Source organism: Pinus tabuliformis, chromosome X (assembly GCF_031772625.1).
Source record: "Pinus tabuliformis cultivar Carrire ecotype Pingquan chromosome X, CPIR1, whole genome shotgun sequence".
Lineage (NCBI taxonomy): Eukaryota > Viridiplantae > Streptophyta > Pinopsida > Pinales > Pinaceae > Pinus > Pinus tabuliformis.
In genome coordinates this window covers 421,827,249-421,834,254 of record NC_142308.1, presented here as the reverse complement: position 1 = coordinate 421,834,254, position 7,006 = coordinate 421,827,249, and the positions used below count along the sequence as shown (strand labels likewise).

Below are 7,006 nucleotides of genomic sequence, written 5' to 3'. Positions count from 1 at the left end.
TTTGTTTGGCGTTGGCGTTGGCTAGATCCTTGATTAAGATAGATCTATACTAATAATAATAATTATACAAACCAGAGAAATGCCACACAGCAGGTAAATAACAACCTTACAGCCTACTGCCTGTAACAAATCACACAGATAACAACCTCAACAAGAAGGAGCATGCTTAGCATGACACCAATTCCTAGAATGGAGAGTGTGATCAGGCATTGAGGCTTTTATATGGTTAAGACTCAAGAATCAAGAAGCTAGAAATTGTGCACCACAATAAATTTCTTCTTGAAACTATTGGGGATGTTCTTTTCTATCTAAAACCTTCGTTGTTATAGATTTTAGTTGTCACAGTTGCTTCTTTTAAATTGATGGTTGTTTGGTTGTTGTAGTTACTTCATTTAAACTGATCGGTGTCAGCATCATAATTATTTTAATAAGGTTGGTAATATGGTCAGGCCTTTTAGAGATGAATTTGAAGTATTTGGTGAACAACTACAAATTGCACAGGTACGAAAATGATTCTCAATATGTTTTGAAGAGTTATTGAAAACCATTTCCTTGAAGGAAGCACAATTTAATTAGATAAATTATTTTAGATTACAACAAATCATGTTTTTCATCTTCACTAATTTATCAGGCAGCCACTTAATGCGTTCAATTCTTTATGGGCAACCCTATACATGAGTTTGGGGAGATAGGGCTTGGATAAGACTTATTGTTTCAAAAATTGATTAGGAAATTGTTACTTCTCAAACTCTTACTATGTGGGAAACTCTAACCATAAAGGATGAGAGCCTAGAGGCAACTAGTAGGCAAACCAGCCAATGTCGGCTCGGTGGCTTTGTTCCTCACTTTAGACTAAGGAAATGGAAATTTTAGCCCAGTGGGATGTCCCTAAAGGTTCAATCTAGCCAATTCATTAGTGTGGGTGTGATCTTAGCTTAGGTTGATAACATATATGATCGACACAGTCAATTGATTTGCCTTTAAGAGATGTGAAGGAAGTGTGATATAGTGTGCAGATAAATTATTAGATTATCCAAAAGCATGAGTGAAAATCAAATACAACAAAGTCTGACATAGAACTTCAAGCTCCAAGATTTTTTTTATTACTAGCAATTGAAATGTGAAAGGATGAGTGTGTTTGAGATATAACAAGTGAGAATCATACACACAATATGTTGGAAATATAAAGTGAATTATGACAACTTTGGCATGAATTTCAATCACAAGATAGTGCTTCAATGCTAAATGATAAATTACAGTAATACAATTCATTCATAATCAAGTTTTATTAACAAATGTAGCACTGGGTCAAGAGAGTCATCTACGTGACTGTAAAGTCAATTCCAGATTGCAAATTTCAAATTATTATGTATCCATAACTGTATGATTTGTGTGAAAAGGAAAGCATTCACATCAATGAGTCAAGTATGCCATGAACACATCAAAGATGTTACAAATGAAAACTTTGTTCCTTAGAGAAATGATGTCATTCACTATACTCATAAAGTTGTAGTGCTACCAACAATATGAACAAAGAAAGATAGTGCACATTCCCATGATCAATCACATCAAAGAGATAATAACTTGGACAAAGAACATATATGATTATTAAGTGGGTTCATTTCTTGCTTAAACTGGTGATATGAAAACTACAAGATGAGTACTCAATGAAATTAGATGTTTCTTCCAAACATTGCAATATACAGTGGGACAAGTAGATAGTGAAGACACAAGCCATTCAGTTGGATATGATTTTGATCAAACTAGAGGACACGATGACATGATTGATTGCCTTCCCTCTTGGCATCAAGAAGATGTAGCAGAAGCAATGGAGAAGCGAGCAATTTGTTTAAGTTTGTACAAGCATAATCCACTCATAAGCAGGAATAGAGAATAGCTGACCATAGCTTACCTTCTTATAATATGATCTTCTTTGAGATGCTTCCAAAATCTAGTGCATGATCAGACCATCATATATAATTCCCTGATTTGGCTTTAAAATATTTTTTTTCGTCTTAACAGAAAACAGAGATTTCCACTCAACAAAAGATTCAACAACTTGTGACTTCACATTGCCCCAAGAAACTCAATTTATTCTGTAGGGGAGAACCCATGTCAATTAAAACAACTATAATCAGAAAGTAAGATTTAACTTTAACAAGAACTGAACTGCCACAAGTGAAACTCACAAAATTTCAGCGCTTCGTGTTAATAATTGACAGTGCTATTAATGTAGATAATGATCTTGTAATTAGTAGATATTTTTATTTTTTTGTTGAGTTAAAAGCGTTTGAGGAGCTCGTGCTCTAACTGAAATTGACAGTTGAAGGACTGTTTTCGTAGAATTGTGAGAGAGCTCAAACTTTGCAGCAAAATAACACTAGATGCCTAACATCATTCTAGCATGAAAAATCCATACCTATTGCCAACTCAGCTCAAAGGGATTCATCACTTGCAAAGGGAACATATACTCCAAAATCATGAGAATATAACCCTCATACAAGGAACATTCTAGCCTACCTAATTCCCTTGTACCTACTTGAGTCAAACTAAAATAGAAGCTTGAAAAGAGTAGCATATTAGGTAAGCAAACAATAACCCATAAGCATGGAGGAAATGAAACAAAAAAATTATAAAAGATACAATCAAATCCCAAATGATATTTAACAACTAAGGCCCAATGAGAATTTACTCATCTATACTAATGTTTTCAAATTAAACATTAGGACCCCAGGGGACTGGAAGGTCCAGTGGAGTCATCACTTGCACAGTGGGCAGATAACCCTTACCCCAGATGCATTATAGCAGGTAGAATTTCCTTGAGCATAGTGGGTTCTAAATAAAATAAAATCTTTAGTGACATTGTATAGTACTTAAGTAGATAATAGAAAAACATGGAGGAAATGAAGAAAAAACTTTATTGAAGATACCAATCAAAATCCAAATGGAATTTTAACACTAAACCCCTAAAGAAAATTTCTTCATCCATGCCAATGGTGTCAAGTCATAATAATAGAAGAGGAGAGTTAATGTTTAGCCTAATGGCATGCTAGTGACTGTGATTTTGCATGAGTCTTGCAAAGGCCGCGACCCTGCTTATGAGTGAGTCTTGCAGAGAGGTGCTCCGTATCAAGAGTGAGAACCATTTAAATGATTCCTGTGCCCTCATTTGTAAACACGATGAAGTGATGGAGTTAATAATATCTTATTCCCTTTTATATTCTATTTATACCATTCATCAATACCAATCTGGCAATGGTCTAATCGCTCAATGGAGTGTTAAGCTCTTAACCAAGATTCTGCTCTTGTGTTCAATCATATGCATATTGCATGAGTTTGAAAGAGATGAAGCTGGGTACCAAGTCCAAGTGAAATTTCCACCCCTCGAACTTGGCAACTACCACTCTTTGTAAACTCAGAAGGAACTCGTATGAATGGCACACAGTAGTGAAATGTATAGTAATGTTTTGCATAAAACCGATGCACCCATTAAGAACAAAAACGGGTGAAAAAACATGAATAATATAAACTGTCATTTTAGCTTGCATGTATAACTAAAACCTAATACTAAAGGACCATGTTCTTAGCCCACCACAGTTCGAACTCTCGACCACCCATACACTATACCAACTAGTTACCAAATGCACTCTCAGTGTGCCTTATACTAATATTCTGGGGCCAACCACTGGAGCCATTGCAACCCACCTAGGATCCCACATGTGAGGATCCCTCCTACAACATAGACCATATAATTCAATATGAAGGCAAAACAGAGATCCCTAGCCTTAATCATGTCAGGAAGGGTTTCCCACCCATTCTTTTCAATGCTAATCTTTCAACTGTTTTGAGATTATTTTTAATGAAATCCTTGCCACCAGTGACATAGACAAAGTTTCCCAGAGTAGCACAGGTGAAGAAACACTGATTGGTGTCCAGATGAGGCAACACACTCCAATATCCGATGCAATTGTTATAACAGAGAGAATCGTAGACCTCATTGAAGAATCCAAGGCCTAACACGAAGAGATTTTTGCGGAGAGAAATTGTCTAGACTCCATATTTCCCCCATTGAGAAACGGTAGAGGACAGGTGGCGGTATCAGAGTTTTGTTGCGGGTTCTCTTTGGATTGAACAAGAGCCATCTGTAATCGTCCTTACAAATGCATCCTTGAATTGCCCGGGTCTTGTTGAGCACAGAAATGCAAAGCCATTCTTCTTCTTTTTGGTCATAGGTTACTGAAGAGCAAAGGAGGGCATCTCTCCAAGAACAACACACTCAAGAAGCAACAACGCGGCCATAGCGAGGCAGCTTGCACAAGATCTTCGCCGAAATATGGTTCGGAAGATTCAGGAATACCAGAGGATTGGAAGAAATGGGGGGAGGAAGATCCACATGAAATTGTCACGGTTAAGTTACTCCGTTTCTTTGGTTCATCGTCCTCCATTTCACCTCAAACAACAATAGCCATAAAAATTGTTGCTGCAATGGATCTCAATTAATATTTGTTCATTGTGGTGTAACTCAGAGGTACTCATATTTCAGGCAAGATGCTCAGCATCATCGCTGGAATACTAAGAGTCGGAATGTGGATTATTGCTTTGAAAGAAATAATCAGAAATTTACTTTACCCTTGGATTAATCCTACTGGTGTCAACTCTCGAAGTGTAAAGCCTGGCATTCCATATCAAGCACACGCTATGAAACAATTTTGGATATTTTGTTTTCTTTTGCAAAAGATATATATATATATATATATATATATATATATATATATATATATATTCATTTAAATTTATGGTCAATGTCATTTAATAATTTAATAATTCAATTTATTTTGGTTTCTAATATAATTAAATTTGTTTACAATAATTATTTTTTTAGTAGGTAGGCTTCAAGGTCCATTTTGAACCTAGGCTCTGATACCACGTGTGAGGCTCCCTCCTAGGGTCCTCTAACTAAAAACTAAATTTCCCTAATTTTAAACACAATAATATGGGAAATAACTTATTTCTATCTAAACATTTATTTGATGATAATATACCATTAAAATTTATTTACCACAAATTAATTAAGCAAGAATTTCATTGTAACCATTTAAATAAATAATCAATAAACGAAGGAATGCCTGTTCCAATAGCTTAGTTGAGATGCTCCTGAGCTCCTGACTCTGTTGGGATGCTCCTCTGGACTACCTGACTGGATTTGCCTCCCAGCCAACTAGGAAGTATTTCCTAGCGCAGGGAACCTCCATAGGTTCCCTAGCCCTCCGAGCCCAAGTCCAACCAGATGTAGTGTGTCCAAGATTAACCAACATTCTCCAGATCCAAGTTTGATCTCCCTCCTCTTTCTCCACATCCCTCCTCCAAAACAAAATCCTCCAAAACAGAACAAAACCAAAACCAAGACCAAGGATCCCCCCTCTCCTCTCATCATCCTTCCCCTTTTATGCCTCTTCCTCCCATCCACCTCAACCACCTATCATTAATGTCATGACTACCCCCTCATCCTTTTATTTAGTATCCTTGACTTTTCTTACCATATCTTCTCCAAAGTAGATTTGAGAAGACATTTTGGGGATAAAATATGGATATTTAATTTTGAAATTAATTGAAGAAGACCATATCTTCTCCCAAGTAGATTTTGAGATGACACCTTGGGATATGGATATTTAAATTGGAATAAATGGAAGGAGACCATATCCTATCCAAAATTAAATTTGAGAAGACAAGTTGGGAATTGAATAATAACAATAATAAAATTTATATCAGTAAATAAATTTACAGTTTCACAAATGTAGGTATGTACCAATATTTCTTGATAATTATAAGTCAATATTTTTAGGTAATTTAAACACTAATAAATTTTTCATGATAAGATTAAGTAGGGCATTACAATCACACTCATACCTCAATGTATCTTAGGGGAGGCTATCGCATCTGCACAAGTCAGTCTAGATTAGTATGACACAATATCACAAGTATATAGACTCATACCTGAATATGATAACCATAACTATCTGCACAAACCAATCCAAAGTAGAGCGATACATAGTAGCATCAAGATCTTAAATGCAATGACCATAATCATCATACATATGACTGCAATGCATACAACAACAAGTTACTACCATTTATGACTATTCAATGCATGTTCATATGACCACTGTTAGGGTCCCACCCTAACCCCCTTATTTATGTCATGGGATCACGTCATAGTCAAGAGTCAATAAAGCCCATATTAATATTTGTAAGCGGTTAACCCGCAATTAATGACGGGACCACAGTTAGTTGCAAATGGGCCGTAGTATTAGATAGATGGTATTAATAAAACCCACGGTATTGGCCCGTGGTATTGCATGTATGAGTCATATATAAAGGATAGAGACTCCCTGCGAGGAGCATTGTGTCTTATTTTTGTAGTCGAGCTCTGCTCTATTGGAGGTTGCCCCCTCGAAGAGGCAAGTGAACATTACTCTCTGAATAATAAAATCATTGCTATTCTGTGTTCTGGGTATCTTTTTCGCATATTCTGTATTTGGGTATCATTTTGCAGGTTAAGAGCATAACAAGTGGTATCAGAGCACTTTCCTGGGCCAGTGGGATCTCCAATTCTTAGCAAATTTTTTTTCGGCTAGAGACGTGTTTCGGTGTCTTTAAACCACGAGATCTGTCGTTGAGCGCATAAACCTGCGGATTTGGGGAGGCATGCACGCAGGAAATACAAGAGGTGGTCACGTCTGTTGGACTCCCTTGTAACCCCTGTGGGTACCCCTTTGAGTAGTAGCGCATTAGACAGAACCACGCATGGACTGTCTTCCACGTACCCCCTGGGTATATCGGAAGCCCCCTAGGCTCCCTTGAAACCTCGCCATAGATAAACTGTCGGCCGTCTTGTGGCTACAGTACACCAAGAACAGCACTCGGAGAGATTACTCGCCCGTACGATAGGGAAGTCGGGTTGTACGGGTAAGGGTACGGTCGATCCTCCTTAGTTAGAGCCCTGAAA

At 37.1% G+C, this 7,006-nt stretch overlaps 1 pseudogene; it reads right to left on the bottom strand.

Annotated features, from left to right (window-relative positions):
* Window positions 1-3,664: 3,664 nt before the first annotated feature.
* On the bottom strand, window positions 3,665-4,445 carry LOC149140378 (F-box/kelch-repeat protein SKIP4-like; annotated as a pseudogene).
* Window positions 4,446-7,006: the final 2,561 nt, after the last annotated feature.